This window comes from Delphinus delphis, chromosome 4, assembly GCF_949987515.2.
Source record: "Delphinus delphis chromosome 4, mDelDel1.2, whole genome shotgun sequence".
NCBI classification, from domain to species: domain Eukaryota; kingdom Metazoa; phylum Chordata; class Mammalia; order Artiodactyla; family Delphinidae; genus Delphinus; species Delphinus delphis.
Window position 1 is genome coordinate 11,379,539 of NC_082686.1, and position 24,114 is coordinate 11,403,652.

The window sequence follows — 24,114 nt, forward strand, 5'->3', positions numbered from 1 at the left end:
ATTACAAGTGGCGAAGGGAGAGGAAGGAATCCCGGAATGAGGTATAAGCTTCTGACTTGGGCAGCTGAATATACAGGATGCCACTCAGAGGAATTTTAATACCATAACCATTGCGTCATAAAAACAATTTTTAAGTAGAAAATAAACCCACAAACATAAAAGTTTAAATGAAACTACCAGCACATACAGCCCTTTTTCATGCAGACATAATAATAGTCAAAAATACCTTCTTCTCTCACTGCTTCTGATACATGTTAACAAACCAGACGTTTGGACAATAGTCATGAACATGACTGGAGCCCACTCCATGGCACCAAAAGTGGAAAAGGAGAGACAGTATCCGCCCTCGTTCCCCCCTCCACCCCCTGCCAGGCCTCCTTCAGCCAGCATCTTCAAGGAGTCCATACAATATTTTTTTAAGGATTCAGCTTCAAAAACCTTTTAAATCAGAGATGTTCAAAGAAGCAGGAAGGAGGGACCACCTACTGCCCCGTGACAGGTTTCTGCAGGAACTCCTGGGCAGGCTCTGCCTCTCACTGGCCCCGCAGGGTCGTGCTTTCCCTCCCAGAGTTCAGGACAGAGGAACGGATATGGCCACGCAGCAAAGAAAGTCTCTTAAGGAAGAGTCCAAAAACGCCCAATTTTTAACACTAGTGGAGCCACCCCGTCACACAAACTGTCTGGAACCAGGCCCCACCCCTGCTTCCTACATCACCCCAGTGCATATCTTGGACCTAGAAAGGGAGCCGGGGCAGTAAGACTGATACTAGGAAGAGAAACTCAGGGAGTTCCCTGGTGGCCTAGTGGTTAGGATTCCAGGCTTTCACTGCCGTGGCCCAGGTTCAATCCCTGGTCAGGGAACTGAGATCCCGCAACCGCATGTGGAGGCCAAAACAAAACAAAACAAACAAACAAAAAATAAGTAAAAAAAAAGAGAGAGAGAGAGAGAAAGGCAGGAGGTGGGATGGGAGGGCACATCCTTGAGCCCCAGGGCAGATCTCTTGGCAACATTCCCCTTGTAGTCCAGGGCTAGAGGCCTGGGTTATTCCGCCTCTCCTTGCCCCAGTGGTGACAAGCCTGGGGCAGCCCACACCAAGGCAGGTGACATTCTTAGAGGTTGGTAACTTTTCCTTTATATGAATCCCAAGGACCCTTATCACCATTAATAGCTGTACCTACTACTTCTAAGTTACTTTTATTATTTTTTAATCTTAGCCAACTGTTTTTTCTGTTTTTTGTTTTAGTATTTATTTATTTACTTAGGCTCCACCAGTTCTTAGTTGCAGCACGTGGGATCTTCGTCATGGCATGCAGGATCTTTTTTTTTTAGTTGCAGCATGCGGGACAGGCGCAGCCGCTCTGCGGCATGTGGGATCTTCCTGGACCGGGGCACGAACCCGTGTCCCCTGCATCGGCAGGCGGACTCTCAACCACTGCGCCACCAGGGAAGCCCTTGTGGGCTTCTTAATTGTGGCATGAGAACTCAGTTGCAGCATGCACGCACGATCTAGTTCCCCAACCAGGGATTGAACCCAGGTCCCCTGCATTGGGAGTATGGGTGTCTTACCCACTGGACGGCCAGGGAAGTCCCTTAAAAGTTACTTTTTTAAAGGCTGTCTTTAACACCTTCCCCCACCCCAACCTTTTTTCTCATTTCTAGTTGGTAGTAAAAACCCGCAGAATCATTCAAATGGGGTAAATGCATGACTCAAAGACAGATTAGGAGAAAACTGTGAAAACCTAACTTATTTCAAAGGGCTGAAGAAAGGGAGAGAGATGCTCCTATAAGCCATAAGCTGAGCCAATCCCTAGGAAGGAAACATCCAACTAGAAAACTGGACCAGAGGCATCCTGGGCAAGAGGTTTGGCACCCTACAGCTCCCCAACCTCCTATTCTTGCTCCCCATGTCTCCCTGAACCACTTCTTTGCTGGAGACCCTGCCCTAGGCACTAGACCCAGGCCCCCTCCCAACCCTAGCACCACTGTCACACAGCACTACAATGAGGTAGAAGTGTGGGCGGGCCTTCCAAGTGGGAACTGTCTCTATATATTCCCAGTGAGTTATTATTATACAGAATGCATACATAAACTAGTATATAGCATAGTGCGAACAGTGAAGACTCTGGAAGCCAGACTGCGTGGGTCCTAATACCTAGATCTGCCATCTACCAGTTGTGGAATCATAGGTAAATTATTTAACCACTATAACAGTACTTATTCTGCAGAGTTATAGGGAGGATTAGATGAGTTATCACATGGGGAAAGACCTAGAACACTGCCTACACATAGTAGGCACTCAGTAAACATCAGCTGTTATTATGAAGCTTCAAATACATTATGGGTTATACAAGTTTGGGGGAACTGAATATGGTAACCTTAATCAACATATCTAATATCATTCCTATTGTAAAATGTGTTCAAATTTAAAAACTATAGACTTAACCAATAACTGAGATCCTTTTCCTAAACTGGAGACTTACAGTGTCCAGAAAAGAACACCCTGGTTCCAAATCTAATAAGCTCTGAGCAATAAAGACATAAAACCACCACCACCAAAAAAAGCCAAAAAACAAAAAAAAACAATTGGCTTACAATTATTTTCCCTCTATTTTCAAAAATGCATAATGTAGGTACTTCATACATTTTTAAAAAATTATTAGCACATAACATTTTTGTTAAGATACTGATTCTCTAACTTTCTGGCCTCAGGACTTTTTTACATTCTTAAAAATTAGTGAGGAACCCAAAGAGCTTACCTTAGGAAATTCTAAAAAATAGACATATATAAGCACATAAAACATTAGCCATCAAAGGAATGATGTCATCAAATGCATAAAGCCACTGGAAAACTACACTGAACACATGGAGAAGGAAAGTATAAAAGGGAAATCACATCTTAACCATCATTACCAAAATAATCTGAACTTGCAGATCCTTTGAAAGGGTCTCAACAATCCCCAGGGGCTCCAGACTACATTTTGAGAACCTCTGCACTAAGGAAAGAACAAGTATCAAAATCCTCATTGCTTTCATTTTCTACCTTTTCTAGATCTACAAGAGAATAATTATAATACATTTCACCGGACTATATACGAAATGAAAATGATCACATCCTAAAATTATTTTTAAAATAGTTTAAGAAAATATTTTGACAAAATTGCCATTAGGGTAAACTAAATGTCATGTCTAATTTTCTCCCTTTTTTAAAAACACAGAATGTAAAATTTACCATTTAAATCATTTTAAAGTGGACAATTCAGCGACATGTAATACATTTACAATGTTGTACAACAAACACCTGGTTCCAGAACATTTTCATCATCTCTGAAAGAAACCCCATATCCTGTCCCTAGCAAATAATCTGCTTTCTACGGATTTGCCTATTCTGAATATTTCATACAAATGGATCATAGAGTATGTGACCTTTTATGTCTGGTTTCTTTCACTTAGCATAATGTTTTCAAGGTTCCTCCATGTTGTGGATGCATCATTCATTCCTCTTTATGGCTGAATACTATTCCATTAGAAGAATATACCAAATTTTGTTTGTCTATTGATAAACAAAAGTCGATGGACATGACTATTTCCACCTTTTGGCTACTGTGAATAGTGCTGCTATGAACATTCCACATACAAGTTTTTGCTTGAACACCTGTTTTCAATTCTTTGGGGTATATACCTAGGAATGAAATTGCTAGGCCACATAACTCTATGTTTAGCTTACTGAGGAAGAGCAGTAGCACAATTTTACATCCCTACCAGGAATTCCAATTTTTCCACATCCTTGACAAAACTTTATTTATTTATTTATATATTATTTTTTTTTTTTTTGCATTACGCGGGCCTCTCACTGTTGTGGCCTCTCCCGTTGCGGAGCACAGACTCCGGACGCGCAGGCTCAGCGGCCATGGCTCACGGGCCCAGCCGCTCCGCGGCATGTGGGATCTTCCCGGACCAGGGCACAAACCCATGTCCCCTGCATCGGCAGGCGGACTCTCAACCACTGCGCCACCAGGGAAGCCCTCTGTTGTTTTTTAATAGCCATCCTAATGGGTGTGAAGTGGCATCTCATACTTTAGATTTCCATTTCCCTATTGACTAAATATCAATACATTGAACATTTTTCATGTGCTCGTTGAGTGTTCATACTACCCTCTTTGCAGAAATGCCTAGTCACATCTTTTGCCCATTTTTAAAATTAGGTTGTTTCTTTGTGTTGCTGGATGTAAGAGTTCTTACGTCTAACTATTTTTCTGTAAGTAGATGAAAGCACTTTAAACCTACCAGGCATCTGGTTCTCTCCTCTCTACCAAGCTTAAGACAAATGCCACCCTTCCAGATGACAGAAAGCGCAACCAAGAAGTTAAAAGAGGTCACAGAATCAATTGGCAATAATACTATGTAACACCTTCATTTCTGTCTTAAATTATAAATCCAGGATTGAATCATAGATGATGATAAAATAATAATATTCATTTCTCAGAAAGTGCTTACTATTTAGTGAGGCACTGTCTTAGGTGCTTTAACATCCTCACAGTAACCCTACAAGGCAAGAACTGTGATCCACCTCATTTTATAAATGAGGAAATAGGTGCATTAAAGTTAAATAGCTGGCTTATGGTCATACAATCAGTAGCTGAACAGCTTGGCTTCAGAATTTGCGCTCTTAATCCCTTTGTTAGACTACCTCTCAACCATGAAATAACAAGCCTTGCCTGAATGCCTGAGGACTTTTTTAGAAAATGCTAGTAGCTACATTTTGATATGTCACTTTCAAGTTCCAATCCCCACTGTCTGCACAAATCTTGGTTCTAGAACTCTTTAATCGGGCTTAGGAATGTCACAAAGAAGTAAGCCAAAAACCAAAGGGGTGAATGTCATTTTATCATTCCAACTTAGGTCTTTTCTAAGATTTCTGAATCTGACAAAGGCCATTCAGGATGTGACTCAACAGTCTATTTCCAAGAGCATCTGGATTGCATCTTGACAGTAATTATAAGAGGTTACAGTTACCAGCAAAGCCAGTGCCTAAAGGTCCATCGAACTCAAACCCATAATTTGCAGTATAATTATACAGCAGTTAATGGCTTTGCAAACTGAATCTCAAACTTGAGAAGAAATCTAAAAGGTAATATATTTCATAATAAAACCAATATGAACACAATACTGGAGTTTATAGATTTCATTTTCCGAGCAATAATTAGAGCCATAACTTCCTGATATTTCTAACATTGCTGCAACTGCCTAGAGTTATGGGACCTCAGAATTTGAAGGAACTTTAAGCCATATCTAGAATAATCCTTCACAAATAACTCTTGCTTCTTCTAGAATTAAAAGGTGGACCAAAGCGCTGAAGTGTGCCTACCTGATACATGTTCATTTATACCAAGTGTCAGTTCATAATGTTATCCTCCTATTTACTTTTGCGGTAACTCAAGAATTTTTTTATTTAAGTTCAGCTATCCAATATGACTTATAATGTTTTCATTACTACAAATGTAGCAAATGTGAGGTTCTGTTTTCTCATCTGTGACATAAGGGTATTTACCATCTATCTCACAGAATTGTGGAAAACAAATTAGATGGGATATGTGAAAGTCCCTTGCAAAATACCTGAGCTGGGACAGGTACTCAGTAAGCATTCCTCTGTGTGTGTGGGGATGGGCAGTATGGGTATGTGCATGGGGGGAGGGGGTGCGGATAGTGACAGGTGTGGGTCAGATAAAACCAGAAGTCATTCTAAAGCATACTTTACATAAGCTAAGCACAACTCAGCTTACTTATCTAAAGATCACTTATCTGATTAACTTAGGCGTATATAACCCCAAATCTAGATGATACCAGAAGAGTTTCCCAATAAGGAAAATGGGTATCATTCACGTAGTTATTAAAGGAAATCAGGTTATTCCTTGGGTAGACCAATCTATAATATCATTTCTGATAGAGCAGAAGGCTCCAAACAAATATCTCACCCCGTTTGTTCAAATGTTTCATTGAATTATGGCTAAGAAGGTTCAACATGTAAAACATTAGCATGAATAAGCTTAAGTCACAAGAGGGATGTAAAATGCTTTCCTGTTATGACAGGCTTGTGAAATTAAGAATTGTAAATCAAGGGACCCGGGAAATAGATGGAAAGAGGTACACTCAAAAAAGTTTGAGAGGGGGTGGGATCAGAGAGAAAATGACTAACAGCTGTGGCAGGACCTTCCGCCTCAGGTAGGTCCAGTTTGGCCTAGAAGGGTATCAGCCAGAATCAGAGTAGGGGAGGCAGAGGAAGAGGGCAAAGGAAAATGCTCGCTTGGGGGAAACGAAATGTCAAGGTAAGTGCATGTGACAAAAGGACGACATTTTGAGGTGCAGGTGGCCAGAATTGGGAAAGGTGAGGTATAGCTGGAGAAGAGGAAAAATTAGAAAGGTCAATAGGGACAGAGCATAGACTCTTTAGACTGTGCATAAAGGTTTAGACTTTATCCTATAGGGTGGCAATCAGTGTGGTCTGTGGATCCCTGGAGTTCCCAAGACCCTTTCGGGGATCCTGAAGTTCAAAATTATTATCATAATAGTACTCAGACATTACTTTCCCTTTTCTTATGTTTGCATTGATACAAAAACAAGGGTGGGGGACACTACAGCCACCTTAGCAGAGGGACCAAACTGTACTAGTGGTCCTTGTATTCTTCACTGCCACACACTCACATTTAGATAAATTAATTTTAAAAAATTAGGGCTTCCCTGGTGGCGCAGTGGTTGAGAGTCCGCCTGCCGATGCAGGGGACACGGGTTCGTGCCCTGGTCTGGGAAGATCCCACATGCCGCGGAGCAGCTGGGCCCGTGAGCCATGGCCGCTGAGCCTGCGCGTCCGGAGCCTGTGTTCCGCAGCGGGAGAGGCCACGACAGTGAGAGGCCCGCGTACCGCAAAAAAAAAAAAAAAAAAATTAAACAACAATTTCACCTCAGAATATCCTTGATGAGTTATTAAAAAGTATTACTTCATTAAATCTCGGCCGTTGAGTACATGTGTTTAATACTGGTGTGACTAAAGGACACTTCTATGGCACACCAGAGAATATGACCAATATCTCCAGGTAACAAACTTGTGCAAATGAGTTACAAGCTGAACTTACCACTTTTTTCATGGAACACAATTTTTGTTCAGCAGAATGACAACAGAAAAACTATGGTTATTCAGACTTGAGTATCTGGCAGATGGTTTCTCAAAAATGAAGGGGACCTGCTGCTTCAAGAAAAATGACTGACAGTATTTGTTGCTGATGATAAAAGTTAAGCTTCGGGGTAAAAATTTTAAATTTGGAAAACTAGTATCTGCTACTGTGAGTTAGACTGCTTCCCTCAAATTTAGAGAATTTTCTAATAAGATGGGTGGTAAAATTAACAAATGGGATTTCGTGATATTGTTTAATGGAATGTACCAACATCTGGAAGACCCACATAACTTAGTGGAGCAATATTTTCCAAATGACCAATACATGATGTTACAAAATCACAGAGGAGTAAAACATCCATTCAAATTGCAAGATGGATCAATAGATTTTATTTTAACAGAGCATGAAGAGTTTACTAATATAACTTCGGATTCCACACTGCAACTAACCCTTAAACTACCAATGTCAAATGCTGGTATAGTATCAAAGAATAACCACAATTTTTGGAAAATGCCATTAAAAGACTCCTGCTTTCTCCAACTACATATCTGTGTAAGACCAGATTTTCATCAATTACTTCAACCAAAACAACATTTCGTAACAGACTACAGAGCAGATATGAGAATCCAGCTGTCTTCTACTAAGTCAGACATTAAAGCACAAGACCGTAAAACAGTGCCACTCTTCTCACTAAATTTGTTTTTTTTAAAAAAATACATTTATTTATTTATTTTTGGCTGCATTGGGTCTTCGTTGCTGCGCGCGGGCTTTCTCTAGTTGAGAAAGAGTTGAGAAAGAGTTGCGGTGAGCAGGGGCTACTCTTCGTTGTGGTGTGTAGGCTTCTCATTGCAGTGGCTTCTCTTGTTGCGGAGCACGGGCTCTAGGCGTGCGGGCTTCCGTAGTTGTGGCACGTGGGCTCAGTAGTTGTGGCTCGCGGGCTCTAGAGCACAGGCTCAGTCGTTGTGGCCCACGGGCTTAGTTGCTCTGCCGCATGTGGGATCTTCCCGAGTCAGGGCTTGAACCCGTGTCCCCTGCGTTGGCAGGTGGATTCTTAACCACTGCACCACCAGGGAAGTCCCTCTGTTTTGTTTTGTAAAACAGTTTTCATAAATATCTGTTTTTTATGTGAGTGTGTAATGGGTTTATTGCAGATATTTTCAATAAATAAATTAATATTTTATAACTCTCTCAGTTTTAATTTCTAATCTGACAAATAGTGATAAAACACACGTAAAGAAAATCTGCTTGGGGTCTTCAATAACTTTTAAGAGTATACAAGGGTCCTGATACCAAAGTTTGAAACCCATGCCCATAAGAGATGAAACCACAGGGGAAGATTTCATCGTGAGGCAGCATGTGAACCAATACACTCCTCTGGCAACAACATGCGGGTGAGACGAAGTGGATGAAGGAAGCCTGACTAGTCAGGAAGTGGAAGCCAGTAAGAGCAAAGCAGTCAAGTGAAAAACGGTAACTGCCTGGACTAAGACAGCTGCAACGGCGAGAAGGAGAAAGGGGTGAATTCAAAAGATATTATGGAGACAGAATCGACAAGACCTAGCAACTTCAGAATCAGAAAGAGACCAGGCTGCTGCTTGCATGGCTGAATTGTTAACTGACTGTCCATTTTTCTGGCTTAGACACAGGTACTGAGTCTACACCATATACAGTTGGCCCTCCGTATCCACGGGTCCCATAGCTGTGGATTCAACCACCCTCATATCGAAAATACACAGAAAGAAAATTTCCAGAGAGTTCCAAAAAGCAAAATTTGAATTTGCTGAGCACTGACAACTATCTGCATAGCATTTATATTGTATCAGGTATTATAAATAATCTAGAGATGATTTAAAGTATATGGGAGGATGTGCATAGGTTATATGCAAACACTACACCATCTTATATGAAAGGCTTGAGCATCCAGGAATTTTGGTATCCGTGGGGGGTCCTGGAACCAATCTCACCACCCCACAGATACCGAGGGACAACTGTATAGACATCTACAGACTCTACAGTCAGAGTATGGTTTTTTTAAAAATATTTATTTATTTATTACTTTGGCTGCGCTGGGTCTTAGTTGTGGCACGCAAGATCTTTAGTTGCGGCATGCAGACTTATTAGTTGTGGCATGTAAACTCTTAGTTGTGGCATGCATGCAGGATCTAGTTCCCCAACCAGGGATCGAACCCAGGCTCCCTATATTGGGAGCGTGGAGTCTTACCCACTGGACCACCAGAGAAGTCCCAGAATATGTGTTCTAACAACAATTCTCTGACATCAACTAGGTGTCCTACGGTTCAATTTAGCGCAGACTCCACAGGTTAAGGGCTCAGTCCCACTTCAACGCCAGCCCCAAGTCTCAATGATCCCCAAGCTACCAGCACTTCTGCCATGTAGGCTACAAACTTGCAGGGTCCATGACCACACCGACCCCCGCTGCCCCAGGTTCAATAACTCACAACTCACACAACTGAGGAAAGCTCCATACTTGTGATTACAGTTTTATTATAAAGGATATAACTCGGGAACAACCATTTGGCCATTTGGGCTAATAGGGCAAAGTATGGGGGAAGGGAGGTGCAGAGATTCCACACCTTCCTCTCCTCCTCCATGGAATACAGGTGCACTCCTTTCCACACAGCTAAGTGTTCGCCAAACCAGAAGCTCCCCGAACCTCATCATTCTAGGATCTTTATATGGGATTCCATCATGCAGGCATGACTGACTAAATCATTGGCCATGTGACTGACCTCGATCTCATCCTTCCCTCTTCCTCTTCCCTGAAGGTGATGGTAGTGGGGAGCTGAAAGGTACTTCATTAGCATAAATTCAGGTAAGGTCCAAAAGGGCTCATTTTGGATAACAAAAGGCATTCCTGCCAACTCAGGAAAGTCCAAAGGTTTTTCTGTGACAGGAATCCAGAACAAAGGCTAACTGTATTTTTTTTTAATTACACCAGAATATCTGATAACATAGTTGTTGGTATATAACAGTATTCAATAAACAACTGCTGAAAGAATGAACAAAAGGGCAGATAATAGTATCATTCACCAGAATGGGAAATACAGGCAGAGAAAGAGGTTGTCAGAAGAAAGGTGGTGGTGAGCTCTGTTTTGGACACACTGCATTGGAAGTGCCCAAGGGTCACAGGAGGCACTCAGATAAAGGGTCAAAACCCAGAAGAAAGGACAGAGCTCCAGGTATGGACATGCAGACAATAGGACTTAATTGTGACAGATAAAACTAAGAGTGGAGATGACCGTCCTGGAGGACAGTGTAGGGTCAAAGGAGGGTAGAGGGGACTTCCCTGGTGGCACAGTGGTTAAGAATCCGCCTGCCAATGCCCTGGTCCGGGAAGATCCCACATGCTGCGGAGCAACTAAGCCCGTGCACCACAACTACTGAACTTGCGCTCTAGAGCCCGTGAGCCACAACTACTGAAGCCCGAGTGCCTAGAGCCCATGCTCCGCAACAAGAGAAGCCACCTCAACGAGAAGCCCACGCACCGCAATGAAGAGTAGCCCCCGCTCGCCGCAACTAGAGAAAGCCCGCGTGCAGCAACGAAGACCCAACGCAGTCAAAAGTAAATAAATTAAATAAATAATTTTTTAAAAAAAAAGAGGGTAGAAAAAACACCCCTGGGGACAGCAACGTATAAGGATAAGGAGCCCTCAGAGGAGACTAAGAAGTCCTAGATGTGAGAGGGGAGAACACACAGAGCAGAAGACACAGAAAGCCAAGCAGAAGAGTGTTTCTACAGAACGTATTGAAAGTCACAGAAAGATAGAGAAATGAATTGACAGGAAATTGTGCATGGGACTCAACGATGGAGGGGCAGAGGCAGACCCAGACTGCAACAGGCAACAGGGACAAGGCAGACACCCAGCACAGCTATTCTTCCAAGAGACAAGGCTGTTAGAGGAAGATGTGAGATGCCGACAGTGCAGTGTCGAGGGGGTCAAAGCTGAGCGGCGTGAAGGAGCGAGCAGAGACCAGGAGGGCATGGAGGACACGGGAGGCTGAGAGCAAGCGTGATTCAGATCGGGACTCTGAGATGGACCCTTCTGTACATGCCTGCAAGGTCCTGCACATCTGGCCTTACCTCCCTCTCCAGCTTCTTCATGGCGGCCACAGTGCCTTCTACTCAAATATACTGTGCTTCTTTATGCCACAGGCCCTGTCACGTTCTGGTCCCTCAGTCAAACAACTTCTTCCCTTCCCTGATGACCTGCTAGACATCCTTCAGATGCCAAGGAAATGTCACATCTTCCCTGGACTCTAGGACTAGACTAGGTCCTCTTGGACACTTTCTGTATAGCACTTACAACAGCTAGGAATCATTTATTTCTGTGATTGGGGGGCGTGGGGTATGTCTGTCTGTCCCTAGTAAAATATAAATAGAGTGAGGACAGGAACCTGTCACTACTGTCTCCCCAGCTCCTACCACAGCACCTGCACACAGCAGTCAAGCGGGATGGAGTTGTGGCTCTGATGAGGGACTGAGCTCAGAGCCTCAGAGGAAACCGAAGAGGATGGCATCTAGAACCAGGGGAAGGGAAGAAGACACCTGCCTCTTCCTTCACCCTCTTATCTCAAGAAGCAAAGAGCAAGTGTGAGTCAGATAGATTTACGATACCTGCCTGGGAAGTGGGCAGCAGGCCCAGCCAGGAGGCAGAACTGCTCCTGAGAGCGAAGGTTCAGAGGAGCAGGGAGGCTTGAGGAAAGGGGCAAATGTGGTACAGTGTCTGTGAGGAATGGAGAGAGAGTGGAGGAAGAATTCCTAGCAGAATACAAGCTCAGGAAGAATGCAGCTAAATGGGTAAGGACAAAAGTCCGAAAGTTTGTTCAGTTTTTGTCAGCTGACTTTTAACAGCACAGATACAGGAAACAGAACACAGATAGTTGGCTTGGTCTAGCAATGGAGGTCTGTGGGGTAGACGTGACAGAAGGACACCAGGGCAAGGAAATAGCTGGGGTGACCCACTCTGAGGTCCCAGCTGCAGGTGGAAGGAAATGAAACTGGGGGAAACTGACAATCTGAGATAAAAGGAAGAAGGTCCAGGAACTAGAGTTTATGGGTGGAATTGTTGTGATCAGAACATGTGAAATATTGATAAATCATGCTGCAGATATATAATTTAAAAAATAAGTGGGAGTTCCCTGGTGGCCTAGTGGTTAGGATTCCAGGCTTTCACAACTACAGTCCGGTTTAAATCCCTGGTCAGGGAACTGAGATTCTGCAAGCCATGGGGCGTGGCCAAAAAATAAATAAATAATAAAAATTTTTTTAAAAAGTGCAACATTTTTCAAGATACCATAAGCTCTCACCACCTACTGTTATCGGTCTCTTAGAACAAAATAAAACAAAACAAAACAATTAAAAATAGACCCATGCCCTTCTGAAAAAGGTCGAACTGCTATCTTTCCTGGAGTCTAATTTAAAAAAGCAGATGGCTGAAGAAAGGATATCCCCTTCCAGCTCCAACTTTTCCATAGTATACACATTTCCCCAGCAGTTCCAGATGAACCGTAAGTTAGAAAGCCTCCAAATACACACCAAGAGAGAATACTAACATACCTTTAGGCATGGAAAATAATCTGACAAAATCTATAATTACAGAAGTAGTCAAACTAGTGAAATAATGTCCACACTTCTAAACCAAAGGTGATCTAACCAGATTAGAGATGAGCTGCCCAAACTTCATCGTACCTAGAGCAATCACAGGATAGTAAAATATATTTTGTTTTAAAATGAATGAACAATACAGATTCTTGGGCAGCATGTTGAACATTTAAATTTAAAAAGCTTTATTGAGAAGAAAGTGCATATATACTTTGGATTGCTTTGATGTCTTTGTATTATTGTTTTATTAAAGACTATCACTCAAAAGGAAAAAAGAGGGTCACCATCAGCCCCTTTCTGTCGGATCACTGTATACGATGAGTGTGTTAGCCTGCCTGGCATTCTTTCTCCCCCTAATTGATCCCACTTTCCCTCCTTCTGCTAATTCCAGGAGTCTAGCTACTGACTTTACAAACTGGTACAAAAGGTGGACTCAAAGGCCCAGGACAGCCAATGAGAGTCCTGCCTTCCCCTGGCCATGGTGACTGGTTCAGGCACATGATCAAGCCAGGCCAATCAGAACCCTTGGACTTGACAGTTATGTGAGTCAATACATTTCCCTTTTTTTCTTAAGACAATTTGTGCTTCTTCTGCTTGCAAATGAAAAAGTTCAGATAAATACAATATGAATAAGGAGAATTACAGCACTGAGCTTTCTTCCTTCTCTCTACTACAACTCTTTCCTTCTCTTCCTATCATTCTTCATTTTTTCCCCTCCCCATCCAATGCCTTTAGGATAGTGGAATATTTAAACTTAACACTGAGTACTTATGACATCACCATGAGACAGAAAGTTAATCTAAGTCTAGCCCCAGGTAAATTATACTGTGATTCAATTTCTTGATATTTAGATATTAAAGTTGAGTCTTCTTTCACTGGCTGGAACAGAACACGCTTGAACAGACCCCCTATACAGATGCAGTATCATTTTTTTCATGAGGTCAAACGGTTATATGTATGTGAAGGGGAGTAACTCCACTGAAATTCTAGGGCATTTGGAATTAAGTTCAAAATCTCTTCTTTTCTGTTTTCCCTCAGCTAGAGATCTGAACTGGCTTAAAAGAGGTCAGAGGGGGCATCCACATTTGCAAAATGGCCTTTCCAATAAAATCATAATTGCCTAAATTAGCTTAAATTTCTGCACTTTTGTGTCTCTTGCTGTCTTTAATTTTTTTTTTTCTTTTTTTTGGCGGTACGCGGGCCCCTCACTGTTGTGGCCTCTCCTGTTGCGGAGCACAGGCTTCCGGATGCGCAGGCTCAGCGGCCATGGCCCACGGGCCCAGCCACTCCACAGCACGCGGGATCCTCCCAGACCAGGGCACGAACCCGTGTCCCCTGTATCGGCGGGCAGACCCTCAACCACGGTGCCACCAGGGAAGCCCCTAATTTTTTTAATTTAATTTTTATGTTACATTGGAGTATAGTTGATTTACAATACTGTGTTAGTTTCAGGTGTTCAACAAAGTGATTCAGTTATACATATACATATATCCATTCTTCTTCAGGTTCTTTTCCCATATAGGTTATTACAGAATACTGAGTAGAGTTCCCTGTGCTATACAGTAGGTCCTTGTTGATTATCTTTCTTTTTTTGGCTGCGTTGGGTCTTCGTTGCTGCGTGCAGGCTTTCTCTAGTTGTGGCGAACAGGGGCTACTCTTTGTTGCGGTGCACAGGCTTCTCATTGTGGTGGCTTCTCTTGTTGTGGAGCACGGGCTCTAGACACGTGGGCTTCAGTAGTTGCAGCACGCAGGCTCAGTAGTTGCAGCATGCAGGCCCTAGAGCATTCGGGCTTCAGTATTTGTGGCACGTGGACTCAGTAGTTGTGGCTCGCGGGCTTTAGAGTACAGGCTCAGTAGTCGTGGTGCATGGGTTTACTTGCTACGTGGCATGTGGAATCTTCCCGGACCAGGGATCAAACCCATGTCCCCTGCATTGGCAGGTGGATTCTTAACCACTGTGCCACCAGGGAAGTCCCATCTAACTTATATATAGTAGTGTATCCTTAATTTTTGATGTTGCTGTTATATGGAGAAAATAATATTAAATTCACAACTTCCTCAGACAATAGTCAAGAAATACAAGAGATGAGGTAGGATTATAAAAAGAATATAGAGCTGAAAATGAAGAGAAGGCTTAGATCAGAGTAACAGAACCCAACATCAGCTGGCTTCAACTAACACGTGTGTTCGGTGGAGGGGGGATGTAATCATAAGAATATAGGAGGACTTCACAGAACTCAGGAACAGGAATGCAACCAGCTCCAGTAAAAACTGGAACAGATGTTTCAAGTTATCAGTCTCAGGTAGTAGTTCTCTCTTCCTGCTTCTCTCTAGATACTTGCTTTATTTTCTCCATCCACAAACCACCTTTATCTGTCCCCAGACACAACAGCAGAACGTAACTGCCTATAACTCCCAAGTTTTTACGTTATGGCCCGTGAACACACTGAGGTCAAATCTCCAGGAAAGGACACTGATTGGACTACCTTGGGTCAGGGTCCCTAAACCTGGTTCAATCCTCTGTGTCTTCTGTGGGAATGAAGAAGTATGCAGGGGAGTGGATGTCTAGGTTAGAGGACAGTTAAGGGATTCGTGTTGAGTCAGGCAGACACTCCAAAAGTTCCCATTACACATTCCCAGGGTTGTACCCTGGTTTTCTCATCATCAAAATAAAGGAAATGGTCACCAAAGTCTAGAGTTTAATAGAACTTAAGAGAATTAACTGAATTTAAGAAATGAGAGGGTAACTAGCATTCACCACTGTTTGGGGAGTTCATGTCAGTAAGAAATACAAGCCAAAAAATTAATTATAAATTCTAGAAATAAAAAGTATCTTTTATAAATATGATGGTCTACATGAAAAACTCAAAAGAAATGAAAAAAATCATGAGGTCTTGGAGAGCTGAGACCTTTGTCTTGGTTCAAGGCTGGACACCTAGAGCAATGCCAGGCACAGAGCACGTGCTCAAACATTCACTACGCCACTGACCAAACTCAGAACTTCTCACCTGTAGATCTTTAACATGGGTTAGAGGTGTGCTCAAGGTACTGATGCCCTCAGGTTTAGGGAATGATGCCTGCCATTAGTACTAATTACTAGGACTGATGTGGTACAAATATTATATAATGTTAGAAAGGTTGAGAAGCACTGAATAAATGACCAAAGCACTACTGGAACTCAGAGTTCTAGCAAGGTGGCTGGTTACCAAGTAAATCTGTATAAGGCCAATAAGCATTTAAATGTTCAACTCATCAGCAGTACCAAAAAATGCGAGTTAAAACTAATAAAACTGGCTAAGATTTTTTTTTCTGAGATGGTTCTACCCAATGCTGGTAAGGAAACAGTAGACAGGTACACACTGCCGAGGTAGCATACGGTTAAGGCTTGGGAATATATTCCAATATACTAAGTGAAAAACACAGGCCACAAAACTATATATACCTGAGGTTATAAACTGGCAAGGCAAAAAAGACTGAATGCAGCCCTCAGGTATGCTTTGTTTGAACCCCAGCGTGTTATTAAAAATTGTGGCCAACATAAAAATTGGGAGATTTCTTATTAAATCCATATTTCTAGATTTCCAGCTTCTCTTAAAAAGCTAGAAGGTGTAGTAACACCAAGATGCATCCTCCCAGGGCCACAAATGTCTGGGCAGACTGGCCCTGGGCTGCCCCATCCATGGGACCATCTTCAGTCCCCAGAGTCCCTAACATGCCTTCATGTCTCCCAGACTGAATACAACTAAACTTCTAGGTAATTTGAGCAAGCTGATCCCTCACAGGGTACAAATGGTCATTATCTCTGGACAGTGAGATTCCAGATACGCTCTTTTACTACTTTATCTGAATTTCCAAAAGTTTTCTTCAATAAACATGTATTGCTTTTGTAGTAAGAAAAACATGTTACTTTTTAAATTACCAAATCACAACTGCAATATCACTTAATCTAATGAGATCAAAACAACTAAAGATAATAGATAATGACTATGGTTTAAAACTAACAGAACTAAGGAAGTAACGTAAGGTTACAATTACTGCAGTATTTCCCTCCCTTTGATACTAATTAAAACACCAGATTGGACAGACAATATTAGCGTTTTACAAATAAGATCTTCCTCAAAATGAATAGCTTCTATAGACACTCAATTCATAAAACAGCTATTTTTAAGGATTCATTTCCATATATTTAAAGTTTCTTTCACCAAAAAATGTAAACCGAAAAATCTTTCCTATCAGAAATCTATAGTCATAACCTCAATTAAATTAATGGTTAAAAAGTTAAATAATTCCTGATCTTTATTTTACATTGTTTTATTTTATTTGATCCATAAGAATAGTGGTTTTATGGGGTTCTCTTTTCCTCAGAGAACTTCAAAAGTTTATACAAATCACTATTCATCTCACCCCATCAAAGAGTAAATCTTATTACCCTCATGGCAAAGAAAAAGTACAAGGCCAGGTAGAAATGTCAACTTTCAGATAACTGAAAGCAGGGTCAATTTAACATTTCTCTCTTGCTCTCCTCCAATCCACTCCCACATAACATCCAGAGGAATCTATTCAAACAAAAGGTACTCCCCTGCTTAAAACTGAGGTTGGGGGCTTCCCTGTTGGTGCAGTGGTTGAGAGTCCGCCTGCCGATGCAGGGGACACGGGTTTGTGCCCCAGTCCAGGAAGATCTCACATGCCGCGGAGCGGCTGGGCCCGTGAGCCATGGCTGCTGACCCTGTATGTCCAGAGTCTGTGCTCTGCAACGGGAGAGGCCACAACAGTGAGAGGCCCACGTACCACAAAAAAAAAAAAAAAAAAAAAAACCCACTGATGTTGGCTTCCTACTTCCACTGACTCTGAATAAAATCCAAACCAGCTCCTGTCTCCTTTATTCCTCACCTGTCTCTCCAGTGCTCACCTGACCTGGGTGACTCGGGCCTCCAGGTAAACAGAGCCTCAAACACTAATCTATTCAACATGCCAGCATGCGACTGTTGAGTGTCCACTGTGCACCAGACACTGTTCTAAGCCCTGAGGATAAGGCAGAGAGGAACGCAGACAAACTCCCTGTCTCGTGGAGCTCACACCCTAGTCAACCCCTCTACCAGGTTCTCTCCCTCCTCAATTTCTCTAATCATTTAAAGAATATTAAAACAGCAATTTTAATGACAATATCTCAAGGTATCTGAAAATAAGCAGTACTACCTATAAGAGACATATTATTATTTACTGACTTTGTTTAATATTATTTATTGTAAGTGAAAGAAAGAGGAGAAATAAAGGAGGGTGTACCTTTAACTACTGAAACTTGGTATATATACCAGGAATGGTACTAATTTTTTGGTCAACTTTTCAAGGTTTCTCTCATTACTAGCTATACAGCTTTTATATGTCAGTGATCAAAGTGGAATACCCTAATTCTGTAAGAAAGGAACAGTTGAGTTTCAAATGATTCCAGAAACTGAAAGATTACTTGCTTCTAAAATCTATTATCCTAAGATTACAGCAGAAATGAATTGATTTTTATAAAACAGTGGCTCCACAACACTCTTATTATAGATAATGCACAGGAATGGGTGTGTGTGTGTGTGTGTGTGTGTGTGTGTGTGTGTGTTTATACAATGTCTTATAATACAACACATTACCCTTGTTAGAATAAAACTGCTCGGGAAATTTGCCTCAGAGAGAGGTGATTAGCCCTCTACACACACACACACACACACACACACACACAACGAATGACTCCGATGACACCTTGTTTCCAAGGTTTTATCATAAGAATCAGTGTCCTTCGTAACCAGGTTGGTGAAAGCATGACACTAAAAGCCAGTTGGCCTTGTCCATTTCCCTGTATCCACCAATCACCATAAGGACTTGCAGACAAAATGCTGGGATGAACAAAACCATCCCTGACAGAGAAGTAAGTCAAAGGGTTCACCAAGGCACACAGGACCCAAAGCTGGCCCTGCTGCATTAGCGTGGTGTACAAGAGTTCCGTTTCCCCCCCCTTCCTTTTTTTGGGAATGACTTAACCAGTGACAAACCTAGTGAACTGTTTGCATTTTTAGGAAGAAGAATGGGATGTTATTGTGACCAGTTTGGTGGTGTGATATGGAAAGTCAGAAAATTCATACACCTGTCACAATGATAGCTAACTTTTTTTTTTAGCTGCATTAGGGAGAAGACGTTTAATTTTAACCACCAAGGATTAAAAAAAAACTTTGACCAACTGCTATGACCTTGTTATTGGGTTCACAAAAAAGTTCGTTCGGGTCTTTCTGTAAGATGTTATGCAAAAGTCCGAATGAGCTTTTTGGCCAACAATATTTTCTCAAATTCAGCTGAATCCGAAACTATCGCATCCCTCAGTTCACCTCCTGGCTCCACCACTGGATGAGGAGTAAAGTGCCCCCAGGACCACTCCCACCCGGCCTGGGTGGAGCTCCAGCCCTCACAACAGTGAGAGTGGGTTTTGGTGTACAGCTTAAAACTGAGCGGTGGTTGTCCTGCCTGACTGAGCAGCTCAAACTCAGGCCAGAGAGCTGAAGTCAAAATGATTTCACCAGCCCTCTCTGTGGGCAATAAGCTAGTCAGGTAAGCTGCCAATCATTAGTCCTACTAGAAAAAGGTGAAAAGAGCAATGATGAATTCAAACAGATTAGCTTACTGGAAATTCACCTTGTTAGAGGGCTACAGTCATGAGCAACAAAACTTTAATGATATTCTACCATCACACTTATGAATAGAAGGGTTTTTTTTTTTTTAAATGGTCTCCCAGTGGATGGGTGACAGCTCTCTACAGTGAGGCCTTTGCATTCCTGAACTGAACTTCCACTGGGCACTTCAAATCTCCAAACTGGCCAACACAGAAATGTTTGGACAGACTCCCGGCTGTCTCCCTAATCACACTTCTGTACGTTGTCTCGTGTTTCCAAGGCAAGTCCACACCACAAGTAAACTGCCTTTTCCAATTTCGCTAGTGTTCTCTGTGACTCTAATCCTGTTTCTCACGCAGGGGTGCTTTAGGAAAACCACTACAGAGGAAAGGGTAGCACACTGCTTTGAGAGGTGGGTGCTAGACAGGACATGAGGCTTGTTTATGTGCTAACTTATGCGATGAACTCCTCAATGAGAGGGCTTCAAATCTGTGCCCCACCTACTTAATAAATTAATGCACGCCAAGAAACTGCTAGGTTATTTCAAAACAGAAATCAGGAATGTAAAAAGTAACCCCAGTGCCATACAACATGTGCAGGAAATAGGCAATCCAGCGCTGTGGCTAAGAGTTTGGGCTCTAGAGTAACAAATCTGCATAGCCACTTGCTGGCTCTCTGTTACTTAACTGCAGGTACCTTGGTTTCCAAGTCATATTCATCTAAAGAACAGAGAATTTTTGAAAATTAAGTGAGTTAATGCTTATAAAATGTTGTAAACGGACTCAATAAATGTTAGCTATCAGGAATTCCCTGGCGGTCCAGTGGTTAGGAGTCCGTGCTTCCACTGCAGAGGGCACAGGTTCAATCCCTGGTCTGGGAACTAAGACCCCACAATCCACCCAGCACAGCCAAAAAAAAAAAAAAGTTAGCTATCATTGTGACAGGTGTATGAATTTTCTGACTTTCCATATCACACCATCAAACTGGTCACAATAACATCCCATTCTTCTTCCTAAAAATGAAAACAATTCAGTAGGTTTGTCACTGGTTAAGTCATTCCCAAAAAAAGGAAGGGGGAGGGAAACGGAACTCTCATACACCATGCTAACAGTGTAAATTGCTACAACCTTTCAAAATGACAAACTGGAAATATGTATCAAAAACTCTTAAACCATAGCATGCACTTTGATCCTGCAATCAAACCTCTAGAAATTTATCCTAAGGATAAAAAATCTCAAAAGTATATATAGAGATGCATGGAGGACAGTCATTGCAGAGATACTGATTATAGTGGTGGGAAAAAAATAAACTAATGTTTAATAAAAACAAATTGGTTAAATTATCACAGACCCATAAAATGGAATATTATTCAACTACTATTATAACTGACTATACAGACATGAAAAGATTCATGTAAGATGTTAAGAAAAAAAGTACAGGTTACAAAACAATCATGTATAGCAGGATCCCATATTTGCTACCAAAAACTGTATATAAATAGCCACATGCACACAGAAAAAGGGTCTGGAGAGAAAGGTATTCAGGTAGTGGACCTCTAAGTATTTTATGGTTTTCTACTTTCTGCTGTTCTGTATTTCAATTGTTCTACCATAAATATGCGATTCTTTAAAATACAAGGGATTATCTAAACTGATTATTAGTTTCTTTCTGAAATAATACTATTAAGCTGAAAGTGATGACAGGTTTATCTTTATTTAGAAAAAAATTTGCATAGAACTTGATGTTTTATTAAATACTTTTAATGTTTAGTTATTGTTATAATTTAAAAATTATACATATTTAGTGCCAAGAAATTAGCAAGAGACTTCTTTTTTAAGCAATGGATTTCTATTTACTACCATAAAGTACAGTAGTACAAAAACTGAGCGGACTAGCTAGAGTTTCATATATTTTTATATACCTCAACTTTTTATGATCATCGTAACTACCATTTATTAAATGAATGGATCTGAAGAACTTAAGCAAGCACTTAGAAGTATTAAATTTTACTACAACTATTCCCATTTTCAGGTGAGAAACCTGAGGCACTGAGAGGTTAGGTGACTAGATCAAAGTCACAGACTATGTGTGGTCAAACCCAATATTCTCTAGATGTTGCACTCTTAACTATCCATCCCCTCAACTACACAACAGAAGCTGTTATTTATGGGACTGAGTCCTGTGCTGGACTCTGAAAAAAAGGAGTGAAGGTCATATGTTACGAGGATGAAAAATAAAATCAGAAAACATACCAGTTTTCTACATTTTTTGGAAACCAATTTTTATTGCATTATGTTGGGCTTATCATAGCTTATAAAATGGCATTTTAATGTAGTGATAACATAGTAATTTACCACTATACTGTGACTTATATTTATATTTTGAGCCTAAGCAAACATTTTGCTAGGAGCCTTCTTTCCAGCTTATCGCCTTGAGCAGTCTAAGCTTGGGAAAGATTCTCTCCTTTCAGAGCCAACCAAACTTACAGAAATGACTGGGGTACAGTACTTGCAGCTCCAAGCTTAAAATCAATGACTGCAAAGTGATAAGATTAACTTTACAAGTAAAGGTTTAAAGACGTGGCCTCACTGTGATGTAATTCACTCAAGTGTTTCATGAAGCTCCTCCAGGCACTCTTCTAAGCATTGGAGGTACAATGATGAACCAAAGTCTCTGCCCTTCTGAAATTTATATTATAGGTGTGTCACATACCTGAATGTCATAGTTTTTTATTAGCAGCCTAAGGGATAAAAGTTATTGTCTCTTGAAAAAACTTGCTATCCTCTTCAAAACATGGTCTTAGGACACGCTCAGTGAGAAGGAAGCACAATGCCAGTGGTTCTCCAACGCTACTGTGCAAGAAAACTTCCTGGAGGACTTGCTGGAAATCAGATTCCAGGAGTCTGTATTTTTAGCAAGAACCTCAGGCAATGCTGATATAAGTGTTCTGAGGTCCAGACTTTGAGAAACCCGCCAGTAAGTGGAACCATTCAGAAGAGAATGATCATTCAGAAGAGAAAAGCTCTATGGCAGTGGAATGTGAACTGAGTAATATAAACCCAACCGACCTGTAATTAATTCCCTATAATTCACAAATCTAGCAAATTAAAAAGCTGAGTAAGGGCTTCCCTGGTGGCGCAGTGGTTGGGAGTCCGCCTGCCGATGCAGGGGACACGGGTTCGCGCCCCGGTTCGGGAAGATCCCACAGCAACGGGAGAGGCCGCAACAGTGAGAGGCCCGCGTACCGGAAAAAAAAAAAAAAGCTGAGTAAGAGTAGAGGGATTTACCAGCACCGCCTTCTTAACCCCCATTATAGATTTGAGTTTGCCTTAATCTAGTTATTTGGGGAAAACATGAAACTAAGCAGAATTTTACTCCCAATATTAGGGATAAGCATTAAGAAAAAGGAAATTGCTAGTCAACTGCAAAAAAGAAAATTAGCTAAGAGAGACAAACATTTCAGGGAACTAACTTGCTACCACTCATTTTATGCCCTATTTCACAATGCTTAGTATCTGAACAATCCACAGGGTTCCAAAGTACATCAAAAATTTGTTCATTTCCTCTCTTACTCAGGCAGAATAATAATAGAGTTTTGTGAAGGTACCATGTGCCTCAGCAATTTCAATAGATAACATTCTTAGATAAAGAAATAGCCTTTAAAAAAAAGTTGTATCAGAAATGCTCCTTACTGGAGCTACTTAAAGAAGTTTTAAATAGTTTTTAAACCATCACTCAATTAGTGTCCCTCATTTCTCAATTTAGATTACCTAAAGTTTCTGGGTTCTTTACAAACCTCCTACAGAAAGAACTCAATATTTTAAAATGGTTTTTTCTTTAGTAATAAGCAAACAACCATCAAAACAACATAAATGTTTCAAGTAAACTATTAAAAATTTGAGAATAAAAAAACATAGTATTTTGTTCTCAGTGACAGGTAGAAATCATAACTTTGGGGGCGTTTAAGCTTCTGCACCTTAAGTCATCCAAAAATAAAGGTATCCCAACAAATACATTCCTCCTATTTCAGAGGTTAAGAGTAGCACTACATAAATCAGCTGGCCTGCTGGATCCATGGCCCCAGTTCCTTCCCTCAGATCCTGTCCACCACATAATCCATGAGATCTCTGAGCCTGGTCTTCATCCTTTCAAAGGGATTAGTAAAAACTGCCTCCCCGTTGACAGAACTGAGATTTTCCAGATGCATTTTTTGGTATGGTATTTGTTTTTAGGATCTATACTTTTTATTGTACTTGTTTTTATTATCTGTTCGTTCCGACCACGGAAACATTAAGAGTAGGATGCCAGCAGATAAGCACAAAGAAACGCATCTGTCCGGAGTCTGCATGTATTTAAAATTTCAGGCTGGTGCTGCCTTCAGAATAGCAATGATGATGGCAAAGTTCTAAAGGAAACTTTCATATTAAGAGGCCATCAAAAATCTCCATAGCCTTCAACTCAACATAGAAGCCGCTAATTTATTTCTTCAAAAGCAACGCCTTTAGTCTGAATCACAACAAAAGATGTCTACAGAAAATATAATCTACGAAGTTGCCTTCTAATCCAAAGGCAAACAAGGAGTAAAGGAAGGCGCAACCCATTCCTCGTTGGTTTCCTTTTCCTGGGGATTCTGATTACATTTCCTCGTTCAAGCAAGAGCCGGTAATTGTGCCTTCG

General features: G+C 41.4%; 1 protein-coding gene across 3 annotated transcripts in view; it reads right to left on the reverse strand.

Annotated features, from left to right (window-relative positions):
* ITSN1 (intersectin 1) overlaps nucleotides 1-24,114 on the reverse strand; it is a 230,084-nt gene that overhangs the window by 205,043 nt on the left and 927 nt on the right. The window lies entirely within an intron of this gene.